Genomic DNA, 13,373 nt, shown 5'->3' on the forward strand with positions numbered 1-13,373 from the left:
GTGTGTTCTGTTTATGTTTTAGTATCGCATAGGATAATGTTCTTTCGTCAAATGGGACTAGCAGACGAACTTTTGCACCCGTGTTCCAACGTTAATTACTGTATGAAGTTCAGTTTTCTGGGGAAAATAGTGTATGAAACCGCTTTATGTTGTTTAAATTGATGAGATGTGTGCATTTGGTTGCGTGTGATCTGTTTATAAAATGAAATATTGTTGAAAACTGACCGTCGGATTGCAGTCAGTGTTGTCGAAGAAACTGCGTTAAAAGAAGGGGAACTACTCTTGTCGGCTAGAGTATGAGTTACTTGCCTTGGGAATTTGCTTGTGATGAACGGTTTGTGCACGGCAGATCTAGATTCAGAAAACAACCTAACTCATGGATTTTATATGGAGATTCATGTGTTCAGGCCTGTAGTTGTTAATTTAAATGCGGTATGTTTGTATTTTTTGCTCCAGAGATGTATATTTCGTACGTATAGAGCGTTCGGAACTTTTCAGTCGCAAAAGTAGTACCAAAACAGAACAGCTTCTCAACCCATTGCACTATCGAGGATTCAGGCTGTTGCTGGCTCGTTATTTGTTTGGTTGCTGGGTCATTATCGAAAAATAACTAGCTCTACAAGTTTACAGAGGTAAAGAAGCAGAGGGGGGAATAAGTACACTGTCTGTATTGGCCATCTACAGCACCTGCAAGGAAATTGAAGAATGTGTTTAAGATTCGTTTTATTGCTTTGTATTGAAAGCCGAAGGGATCCTTGCCATGACTGAACTCTACGCGTTGTCGCTGTCGCCTCTACATGGTGACTGAAGTAACGTAAAGACTACACAACAGATGTTTTTGCTTAGTACGGAAACCCAAAGTGGTCGTGACCATACCTGAATTCTGCACGTTGTCTGTTTCGGCTGTCCATAACTTCCGAACAGTATGTATAGCAGCTTGATTGTGTTTCGTACGGAATGTCAAAGTGGTCGCTAACCATCTTGAATTCTGCACGTTGTCTCTTTCGGCCTTCCATAACGTCCGAACAGTACGCAGCAGATTGTTTTTATTTTGCATGGAAAGCCAAAGTGGTCATAACCGTGATTGAATTCTGCACTCTGGGCCTTTGGGACTGCGCGCGCTATGACAGTTGGCTGTCGAGGAAATGACTGGTGCGGCCAATCCGAGGGAAGCTAAAGGCTGTTGGCGTCCGCTGCCGGATTGCCCGCTTGTGTGTCACTCCACGTCCAGGGTTTGTGTAGATGGTTCTCTTCGAGTCTCTTGTGAATGACGGTGTTGTCAGGTCGTTGTCAAGTTGTTGTTGTTGTTGTTGTTGTTGTTGTTGTTGTTTCTGCTGCAAAAGCAGTTGTTATTGTTGTTGGTGTTATGATGTTGCTGTAGTTGTTGATTTAAGTGTTGCTTTTGGTGGTGGTGGGTGATGGTGATGGATGATGTTCGTTTGTTTGATTGTTTATGTTCAGAATGTTTCTTTGATAAATGCTGGTCTTTAAGCTCTTCAGCTGTGTACCCAGTGTGCCTATATATCTGTATGAATGTCTCCGCGGGCGTGTGTGTGTGGTTGGGTGTTTTTTTTTCGGGAGAGGGGGGAGGTGAATGTGAGGATCTGCGTGCGTGCACTGTCCAACACATACAATTGCTTGCAAGAGTTATTTGGCTGTCCCAACTAAAAGAACTCAGTGCCTCTGTACATACGATTTCCATCTGTATCCCGTGCCCCCCCCCCCCCCCCCCCCCCCCGTTTGTAGAGCTGCACTCTTTTAATTGGCGTGTAAGTCGGTTTATCTACTATCAAGCTGTTTTAATCGCTTTGTGAGGCCTTCACTCCAAGAGGAATAAACTCGGATGTGTGCTTTTTATATTTAGTCAAGTTTTGACTAAATATTTTAACATCGAGGGGGAATCGAAACGAGGGTCGTGGTGTATGTGTGTCTGTGCGTGTGTGTGTGTGTGTAGAGCGATTCAGACTAAACTACTGGACCGATCTTTATGAAATTTGACATGAGAGTTCCTGGGTATGAAATCCCCGAACGTTTTTTTCATTTTTTTGATAAATGTCTTTGATGACGTCATATCCGGCTTTTCGTGAAAGTTGAGGCGGCACTGTCACGCCCTCATTTTGAAATTTTGGTCAAGTAATCTTCGACGAAGCCCGGACTTCGGTATTGCATTTCAGCTTGGTGGCTTAAACATTAATTAATGACTTTGGTCATTAAAAATCTGAAAATTGTAAAAAAAAATAAAAATTTATAAAACGATCCAAATTTACGTTTATCTTATTCTCCATCATTTGCTGATTCCAAAAACATATAAATATGTTATATTCGGATTAAAAACAAGGTCTGAAAATTAAATATATAAAAATTATTATCAAAATTAAATTGTCGAAATCAATTTAAAAACACTTTCATCTTATTCCTTGTCGGTTCCTGATTCCAAAAACATATAGATATGATATGTTTGGATTAAAAACACGCTCAGAAAGTTAAAACAAAGAGAGGTACAGAAAAGCGTGCTATCCTTCTTAGCGCAACTACTACCCCGCTCTTCTTGTCAATTTCACTGCCTTTGCCATGAGCGGTGGACTGACGATGCTACGAGTATACGGTCTTGCTGAAAAATGGCATTGCGTTCAGTTTCATTCTGTGAGTTCGACAGCTACTTGACTAAATATTGTATTTTCGCCTTACGCGACTTGTTTTTCTTGCCCTTAAATTCTCTATGCTTCCATTTTATTGTCCCGAACATCCGGTGCGAAAGTTTCAGCGCATTTACTGATCGCCAAGACTGTCAAAACACTCTTTTGCACCCGAGCGTGTGCGCCGTGGCAACCCTGTAAAGTATATGGGTTAACTGTTTGGTTCACGTGACTTCCCTTGGGGTTGATATCTGATAGACAGGCTCAGTCCTTCCCGTGTACATGGAGAGTACTACATGGATTGCTTTGAAAATGCAACATGTGTAAACCTGGTACTACAGAGCAAGCCATGTAGTATTCTGACTACACTGTACTTGCGTGCCTTCTGCTCCAAGCATTCCGAAGTCGACGCGTCCAAATTGAACCTCGATCTCTTCCAAAGCCTCGTGCAATCTTTGACGTCAAAGGAAAGCGACGACACTCTAGAAAGTAACGCTTGACATGCTAGTTCTGAACATTCTTCCAAGGGTAACAGCAAGCGCAAAAGTGTTTTTAGAATGACGTTTGGCTGGGTGAATTTGGCATTATGAGCAGTGGAAAATCAGGTCCCTGCCAGACACGACCTCATTTACATGATATCACCACTGATGAATTGAACGATATTGTTATCTCATGGGTGGTGTCTCTCATATGTATATGTAGGATAAAGCATCTTGTCATCATTTTTACGAGTTTTCATTCACAAACACCTGGGAAATAAATCTCATGTTCCCTATGCAATAAATCCATTCAGCCTTAATCAATAAATATGAAACAAAAGAAGATATCCCCTCGGACCGACAACAAAGCTGGTCTGTCAACAACCCATCAAACATCTTATAATGTTCACCGTCATAGATATGCCCATACTTGTTTTGCATGATGATAATTGCTAATGAATTCATTTCACAGATTGCTACTGGTACATGGTGTCAGTTAAAGAAATTAATTCTCCTTCTTCCTCGCTTTTTTCTTCAGACGTTCACTCGTGTGGTGCGTAGGCTACAAAAGTCGCCGTCGCCTTCAGAGCCGCCAGGTCGCCAAACAGCTTATACTTTAAACATAATTTTACTGAAGGATCATAGGATCACAAAAAAAGTTTACCCTGCAGGAGGGGGGGGGGGGGGGTCGTGCGGCCATGCTTTTTGTAATTTTGAATGTAATTCGTAAATTCCATTTTGATCAGAAAGCGCCTTGGCAGTTGACTATTAGAATGCGTCCGCGTGGAGGGATTAGTTTATCGCCTGGGCAGGTCTGAGATTTTTGTTCCATTGTCATTACTTTGTCCCATCGCTAGGAAATTCGGGTCGCTTCCTCCCAGTGGAAAGCTAGCAGCAACAGAGTCGCGCTACCCAGGTGTATGCGTGTTTATGTGTAATCAGCCACCTACACTTATGGCAGAATGACCGAGGGCTTTTACGTGTCACAGTGGTGACACGGGGGTTGAACACCGTCTCTGAGTCTGCACGTAAAGTTGACCCGTGTCCGTCCCGGCCCGGATTCGAACCTGCGACCTTAGGATCACAAGTCCAATGCTCTACCAACTGAGCTACCAGGCCCCAAGACAATGAGTAGAACTGTTTTCACGGGAAGGACTGCGCCTTTAACTCTTAAAGTCGGCTCTGTTCCTGTGTGGGTTTACCCCTGTTTCTTTTGTATGCTTGAAGCCGGTATACTAACGTGACTCATTTCTTTGTTGGCTGTGAACCCAATGAAAGTCCTTGAGTTGGTGGTAATACGGAGGCTTTGTGAAAGGGATTTAAAGTTTATTATGGCACATTGAGAATGTTGTTCTCTTCCGCAAGGTTGGGTAAGTCATTTAAGAACATTGTTATGGATGGTACAGTTAAAAGGGTCAAATACAAGTCAATTTAAACATAAGTCAGTTTTCAGTTACAAGAAGTGCGACTTGGTCGGCATTATAGAATAAAGTTGCTGTATAATCTGTCTGCTTCGTTTTGTTTCTCAGACATACACACGCACTGCTTGCGTGATACCTAAGCCGAAGGATCACTTTCAGGCTTGCGTGTGCTTGTGTCTCAAAATAATAAGACCGGCGTTTGTTTTTAAAGGCACAGTAAGCCTCCCGTAAACCATCACAGATACGGTCAGGCTTTTACACACAGTACAAACACCCTTTCATTTAAACACTCACCGATTGAGAACATCCTAGGTGCCCTCCGTAAAGAGCGAACAATTTTCAAAGAATTTATTTTTGCGTGGTTTATCTTACCCCTGAGCCATCGTGAACCCGTGTGATCCAGTTTCCCTTTTTCACAATGTAGTCGTCAGTTAGTCATTTGAATGCGACTCGACGTGAGCTTATTTACAATAGCACGTTTTTATGCACGAAACAAACGGCTGTGGTTCGCAAGAACTCTAGCGATGGCTTTTGACTGTTGAGAGGAACGGCGATATGCATAAACCGTCGTCTGCTACGACCCTTGCGTGACCCTGCTTCCGGGCTTTTCTTTTTTCAAACTTTCACAACTTCGAATTGTACTGATCTTGTCTTGATGAAAAAAGAATTATTTTATGATTAAAGAATGTTTGTGTAACAAGCTGTCAATTTATTATTTCAATTTTAAAAGTTAGGTCTAGCGCAAAAACGCACCACGGTCCAAAAACATTTTGATAATCATCGATTCACGGCTATCGCCAGTTTACATCGATAGAATGAGACCCGAAGGGAAGTAACTCATGTTTGACCTGAGTTCAGGATGGGTCCAAAAAGTGTTCGAGACAATCTGCAAAATTAATTCTTTAAAAATTGCTCGCTCTTTACGTAGGGCACTTAGAATGTTCCCGTTTGGTGAGCGTTCAAATGGAAGGGTGTTTGTACTGTGTGTAAAAGCCTGACAGTATCTGTGATGGTTTACGGGAGGCTTACTGTCCGGGCGTGATTTCCGGTATTCATAACAGCCGTCCATCACCAAAACGAGGCGCCATTGTTGTAGAGGACCAAGTCCACGAAAATAAATTCTTTGAACATTTCTCACGCTCGACAGAAAGCAGCCAGGATGTTCCCGTTCGGTGAGCGTTCAAATGGAAGTATGCTTGTACTATATGTAGACGCTCGGGGAGCTCTGTGATGGTTTACGGGAGGCTTACTGTGCCTTTAAAGTGCTTATGGCGACTTTTTTGTTTAAAATGAAAAGTAAGTAGAGCAATATTCGAGTGAACAAACAGCGGCTTGTAGGCAGAGTAACCTTTGAACAATGCAAAACAGGGACACGTCTGTCGTTTGAAAGCAGTGCTGTTATGTAGTAAAACAGACACCGGTATAGCTTTGCTGGGATAGGTAAATAGAAGAGTCAATGTCTATTTCTGGAGTATCTTCTCATGGAAAGATGTGATATGTCTTGAAAACATCAGTCTACAATATTGAAGTTAAGTCACGTCGTATGTTAAATGCTTTATTGTACAATCACAGCACGGAAAACACGATGATAGCTCTTTTGCAGAAGTGTAAAATTGACCATGTAAGTAAAGAAACCAAATCAAGTTCTCGCTATTGTACTGTGGCTAGTCTCGGCAAACCTAGATTTATCGATCAATCTGGCAGGGCCTCTCGTCCTAAATCTCGCCCGCAAGCGCCTTGATGACCAAGACTGCCCTATATTTACTCCAAGATAAAGGGGCGCAAAGCAGGCGATCCAGGGGCAAGAGGGGAGGTAACCTGTTCTCTGAAAAGGCTGAACCGGGTCCTTGAGAGCAAACTCGGATCCAATTTTTGTTGTCGCATCAATCAAATCATTGTTTTGAGCAGTGTTGAAGAATTCTGTATCTCTGAATTTGTATTCGCAGAATTTGGCAACATTTTAGCGAAGGAAGTTTTCCATCATCAAAATCAAAATTAATCATGACACTTTTTGAGTTTCAGTTGACAATCTGGTTCACCATTGAAGCAATGTTCCAATTATCAGTAGTGCACAACGTCTACTTCAGAAGGAAAAACAAAAACAGAATAAAAGGTAATTCAAACAAGCAAAACTAACCGTAGAAAGTGAGTTAAACGCAACAACAGCAAAACGATGAACTCAAAACACAAATCAACAACGTCGCAAAAAGACTACACAAGTGAAAGGGGCAAAGGGCCGCAACTTTGATCGAACTTCTCATTTCAGGGGAGTCCATTCTGTGGGCGCGCGTCCTGTTTTTCTCTGAGTGAAATCAATATTCGTATGGCTTTTTAATTTCTTTGCCCGTCGTACTGAACCGAGCTAACTATACCTGCAATTGATTCGTTCAGCGTTGTTTTTGTTTTTGTTTTTTTCGTTGGGTAAATGTCACCGAGCGATTCAAGGCGATAAACTCTTGAACAAAATAATCGTCGATCAATTCCAACAGCAAAATTGTTGTTAACCTTAGCCTTCTTGGTACGAAAAAAAAGAAAATAGTCAAATAGAATGCGTTCTGTTTTTGTTGATTTGTTTTCGCTTAAATAAAGAGTTTAATACACAAAAGACAACTGTCTTTGCGCATGAATTTAAAGTTATGGTGATTGCCTGCGGAGGGTATTGGAGAGTGGAGAAACAGCTTCATGTCAGTAGGCTTGTGTCGAGAAAGAAGGATTTTTACCGAACATGTAAAGACATGGAATAAATTAATATATCACACGCCTTGTCAAAGATATCTTCGGCATGTTCCCTTAGGACCAGAGGCTTAGGAATGCATGGACCTGAGAATATTTCCATGGGAAAATATTATCAGTTATCCTGGACTGGTAAGTGTGAAACCTATATGTACACAACCACAGATGTGTATTGGCTTGTACATAAGGCAAGAGCATCCTTCCGTTTGGACACAAACAAAACATATACAGCCTGGCTTCTTTCTGTACTGAATGCCACTTTTTTCCATCAATTTATTAACTAACACCTGTGTCAAATCTGCAACATTATTTTAGAAAAATAGTCCCACTAGCACAGTTAACAGCTGCATGGCTACCTATTTCTGGTATGTGTCAAAAGTAGAAGAATTGTCTTTTTTTGTGTGTAAAACATCTGCTCAAATCTGTAACAATTTACACGATTGCTGACACGAGGAGGCATGTGTCTTTGAACCCAGCCTGTATTGCTGTAAAAAAGACGCTTAAAGACAGATTATTTTCACCATCTAACTGAGAACAACTTGAAAATAACCCCCGAATGGAAATCAGGACACTAGAAACGCCAAGAAAATCAATGGTAGCTGTCGTCTGGTTCGAGGACTGTCGGCAATTTACTAGAAGCGCGTGTCCAAAAGTATTGTTCGCGTGAGACCGTTGGTGACTTTTTGACTGCCTGGCCTGTAATTGAGAGGGAACTTCAGTCGAAGTGTAAGGGAGGGGTCGGGCGGGTTGCGAGTAGGTGCGGGGGGGGGGGGGGGTGATGGGGTGGGGGGGGGGGGGGTGATGGGGTGGGGGGGGGGGTGAGGGTGATTTGCGTTTAGGGAGAGAGTGAGAGAAATAGAAAGCCAGAGCAGGAAAGCAGAAACAGAGGAAACGAAGAGCAAGAACAAAAACGGTGAAACGGATGATCAAATCAGAGAGAGAAGGGGGACGCCACAACGGAAACAGAAACAAAGAGCAACAACAACAAAAAGGGAGAGAGTATTTCAACCAAAACTGAAACAAAGGAACATAGTGCCAGATCAAAAACAGAAAAACACAGAGAATCAAAACATAAACAGGTATACAAAGAGGAAACATGGAGCCACCAAAAAAAAAACCCAGACTGAAACGAGGAAAGACATTTTGCAAGAAGAAACAGAACAAAAGAGAGTACGCCAGGAAACAGGAAGAAAGAGAAAAAAAGAGAAACAGTGATTCAGAATAAAAAGAGAAATTCCCGGAGCCCCAACAGTATTATAAACACGATAAAACAGGCATCCTGGACGAGAGAATCAAATGAAAAGAAAGGCCAAGAAAAGAAACAGAAGTAAAGAAACAGAGATTCAGGGAAGCAATAAAACGGAAAAGAAGGAAGAAAGAAACATAGTCTCGAAAGAAGAGAGCTATATCAGAGACAGAAACAGAGCAAGGGAGACCAAGCCGAGCATAAGAAAGACACAGCAGAACAGAGGCTTAAGCTGAAGCAAAAGATAGCTAGAAATGTAAACAGACATAGCAAAGCACAGACACGAAACGAAAAGGGGGATAGAGTCAGAACAGAAAAAGAGAATCACTAGAGGCAGACCAGAAACACAGACAGAGTCAGAACAAAAACACCCAGAGAAACAGAGAATCATAGGTACAGAACAGAGAGATTCAGAACAGAGACAGAGTGTCACAGAGGCAGAACAGAAACGAAAAGAGAGAGTCAGAACAGAAACAGACAATCACTGAGTCAGAACAGAAACAGACAATCACTGAGTCAGAACAGAAACGAAACGAGATTTAGGACAGAAACAGAGAATCACAGCAGCAGAACAGAAACGGAGAGAGAGAGTCAGAACAGAATCGGAGAGAGAGAAAGAGAGAGAGAGAGAGAGAGAGAGAGAGAGAGAGAGAGAGAGAGAGAGAGAGCGAGAAAGAGAGAGCGCGAGAGAGAGAGAGAGAGAGAGAGAGAGAGAGAGAGAGAGAGAGTCACAACAGAGACAAAAAATCACAGAGGCAGAGAGTCCCAGCAGAATCAGAAAATAAAAGTTAAGTCCACATCCGTGCCAAATACGGACAGGACGAGTGGGGGACAACCACGAATAAAAAGAAAAGATTCAACACGGTAACAATTCTCTCTTTTAGGGGTGTGTGAAATTGAGAGTATCGATTGTTCAGTTTTTTTGTGTCTTGCTGGCCAAATCGTTCACAACAGGGGTGGCAGGGTGATTGAGTTTGACTGATGGCGTGTTCTTAAGGATTCTGTGAAAGAGTTCGTCGCTCTGCTTTGATTTCTTCGACGGAAGATTGGAGGATTGTTCTTTGAGAAATTCATTTTTTAACAGCTGTGTGTGTGTGTGTGTGTGTGTGTGTGTGTGTGTGTGTGTGTGTGTGTCGTGTGTGCGTGCGTGCGTGCGTGCGTGCGTGCGTGCGTGTGTGTGTGTGTGTGTGTGTGTTCTTATGCGTGCGTGCGTGCCCGCTTTCTCTTTCTGTATCTGGCTGGCATGCTGCCTCTGTCTCTGTCTGTGTGTTTGATTGTCTGTCTATCTGTCTGTTTGTCCCGGTCTGACTTGCAGTCTCTATCTGTCTGTTTGTACATTTATTCAGTAAAAACAACATAAACAAGGGTGGAAAAAACAAGATAAGCAAACAAACAAAATATAACAAAAACAAATGAACAAACAAACGAACACACAAATAAACAAACAATCAGAAGAAAAAGAAAAAACCTTTAGACCTGCACCTTGAATAATGCTTAACACGCAACATATCACTTTTAGAAAAAAGCACTGAAAAAAAACAAAAAAAACCAGTTCCGTTCGAAGTTTGCGTGATACTTTTGCATTTCTCTGAAGGAAAGTAGACAGAAAGGAAGAGATCGTCTTATCTTCAATCTTGCTTTGGAAATGTTGACCGTTTCCTTGTGACCGTATCCTCTTGCCCAATATATGCTGACATGCTGACATGAACATTTTTCAGAAAGGGATCTCTCTCTCTCTCTCTCTCTCTCTCTCTCTCTCTCTCTCTCTCTCTCTCTCTCTCTCTCTCTCTCTCTCTCTCTCTCTCTCTCTCTCTCTCTCTCTCTCTCTCTCTCTCTCAGTAAACGATTTAGGTCACTCTCTCAGATCTGCTCAAGCTTTTACATGGAACGAGACCATCTCTCCACCTGGACACATACTAAACATCAACATCCTGATTGCATTTTGTGCATGGTGGGCATTGTGTATGAAACAATTTCTTTAAAACCACTAGTGACCTTTTGAGGAATTAATTCGTTCAGAAATAAATGTCTTAACACTCTCTTTCTTTCTTTATTTGGTGTTTAACGTTGTTTTCAACCACGAAGGTTATATCGCGACGGGGAAATGGGGGGGGGGGGGGGGGGATGGGATAGAGCCACTTGTTAATTGTTTCTTGTTCACAAAAGCAAAATGTCTTAACAGCCACTAGTGGTTTTTGATGAATTAATTCATGAAATACATTCTACACTGGAATGAAGCAGGCTGTTGATTGTCGGTATGTGTCCAAGAGGATCGAGAAGGATGTCCTTGTCCCATGTAAAAGCCTGGGATGATCCGAGATAGAAAGCTGAACTGTTTTCATGGGAAGGACTGTGCCTTTAATTGTAACCTAAATCTGAAAAATCATCACAATGCAAATACTACGCCTGTGAACAAGAATGAACTGTACAAAACATGCACGCTACAAGTGCAATATAATCGTGCGAGCAGAGGATTTCTTAGTTCCTAGTATAGGTAAACTGCATTTCTAATGGATTTGGATGGCATGCCCTTGCTTGCCTTTTGTGTTGAATGTTTAACATGGTTCAACAGGATCGTGTGACGCCATGATGTTAATGTTCTCTGAATCGCTTTTGTTTAACTATTGCTGAACCATCGTTGGTAAAAGAGTTCTGTTGTGAAATCTTTGGAATTAATTCGGTAGAGTAGGTTTAGGTGCCATAAAAGGTTCGTTGTGTATGTTTTACAATGTAAAGCACCTTTATATGAAGGACCTGTAAACTTATTTCTGTTTTGTTGTTGTTGTTGTTGTTGTTGTTGTTGTTGTTGTTGTTGTTGTTATTTTTATTACACACTTCTTGTAATCGTTGTCTTGTTAATACTATGTCGTAGTATTTGTTGTTGATACATAAAGGCCATTTGATTATCACTCTCCTTTACATCAAAATCAAGCTAAAAACAACAAAGAAAACAAGAACAAAATCAGCAACTACAACTAAAACAACAACAACAACAACAACAACAACAACAACAACAACAACAACAACAACAACTAAAACACGTTTAAACAAAAAACACTGAAAGTTGAGTGTTGCCAAAATATGTTCAGAAAGAAGTGTCCACAGTCTAAACCAGAAAAGCAAAAATCAGCTATCGCTAAAACAAAACTGACAAACAAATTGCAGCCAAACAATCCCAAGACATCAGTGTCGAGAATCAAAGCAGAATTAGCCAAAAGTGCTCTACCGTGCCAACAAACATCAATGATTGTACGCTGAGGCAAAGGTGGTGTTATTTTCCCATCATTCACCCGACAGAGCAAGCAGCAGCCGTTGGTGCAGCTTCTCATTTTTGAATCAGAAAGTAATTATTCCTACTGCACGTTCTTTGCAGACTAAGTTCTGCCGATTTTCCCATTCTTCGCACCTCAAAACTGAAATGCTAACAGTGTGCCCGTCTGTCATTGTCAAAAATAAACACCCGTAATTTCGGCAAACTTGTTTGTTCTTGGTTTTTTTGTTTTGTTACTGTAGATGAAGCCAAGGTTTGTCTATTTTCCTAAGCTCTCAATCAATGTCAACAATGAGAATTAAGTTAAGCTCGAGTCTAATTCTCCTCACAGCAACAACAGAGCTGTATGCAGAACAACACTGTCGATGTCCAAAACATTCTCCGAATCCAACGAACAGTTCTAATTGTTGATCGTCAAACAAGGCCCAATTTTCCTATCATCCACTGCTTGTTGCGTCAGAAAAACACTATTTCCACAAGTTATTCCCACAATGAGTAAATTTAAAGTTGGTCCTATTTTTGTATCTGACAAATCTGATTGCGTCAGCAGAACATCGTAATATTCTGCAGCAATTATTATTATTGGAGAATGTAACAAAATTATTCAAGCTCTAACAGGATTGCTTATTATGTAGCCAAAGTGAGTCTGATTATCGTGTTCTCCTCGTTGTCTTTCAGAAGCGGACCCCCGAATTGCACGCTATGATTGCCATCCAGGGCGACGTTCTGTCATTGCTGTCACAATTCCTTTTCTGCATGTTCTCTGTAGTCAGGTTCGCTGCTGTCCCAATTTTCACATGATTTACACTCTGTTGCAGAAACGGACCTGTTTGGTGTCATTACCGCGTCAGCGTCCCTTTCCCGGCAATCTTAGCGTGACCCTCGGCACCGTCTACATCGACTGCAGGTCTGCTTCGTCGATTTTCGGGTTTGTGGTCTCTTGGAATTTTTGACACTGAGTTGCACAACACGACTTCATTACCTTGCACTGTCCCTTCTTTCACACTCTGTCTTACTCTGTCATATTCTTGCTCTCGTGTCTTCTTCCGTTTCTTAACTCTTTTGTATAACTTTTCACATGTTATTGACTCCCCTCGCTGACATTCTCTACCTGTATTCGTTCTTTCAAATTCTTCTTTCCTCTCTCAAGCAAAAGCCGTCTCTGATAGTTACTCAGTTCCCTCTCTTTCATTTCCTCCCCTCTCTCGGATTCTCTCCGCTCTATTAGTTTTCTTCTGTCATGTTCTCCCATTCTCACTTCCGCCCCCACCAACCCCCCCCCCCACCCCCCAAATCTCTCTCTCTCTCTTTCTGTTCCTGACACAGTCTGTCTGTCTGATCTGTGTGTGTTTCTGAGGGGAAAGACAAGTAAGTGTGTGTGTGGGTGTATGTGCGTGTGTGTTGTGTGTTTGTGTGTGCGCTCGCATGTGTGTGTGTGTGTGTGTGTGTGTGTGTGTGTGTGTGTGTGTGACCGTCTCTCTGTATATGTCTTGTCTGACTGTGAGTGTGGCTGTGTCTGTGTTTGTATGTTGTGTGTGCGCGCGCGCATGTGAGTTTGTGTGTGTGTATGCGTGCCTGTGTGTGTGT

General features: G+C 41.9%; 1 protein-coding gene across 1 annotated transcript in view; it reads left to right on the top strand.

The window, feature by feature from the left end:
• LOC138976467 (cAMP-dependent protein kinase type II regulatory subunit-like) overlaps window positions 1-13,373 on the top strand; it is a 152,378-nt gene that overhangs the window by 64,853 nt on the left and 74,152 nt on the right. The window contains exon 3 of the mRNA XM_070349319.1: window positions 12,605-12,714. The gene's annotated coding sequence lies outside the window, so the exon portion shown is untranslated. The remainder of the gene's footprint in view (window positions 1-12,604; window positions 12,715-13,373) is intronic.

This window comes from Littorina saxatilis, linkage group LG1 (genome assembly GCF_037325665.1).
Source record: "Littorina saxatilis isolate snail1 linkage group LG1, US_GU_Lsax_2.0, whole genome shotgun sequence".
Taxonomy (NCBI): Eukaryota; Metazoa; Mollusca; class Gastropoda; order Littorinimorpha; family Littorinidae; genus Littorina; species Littorina saxatilis.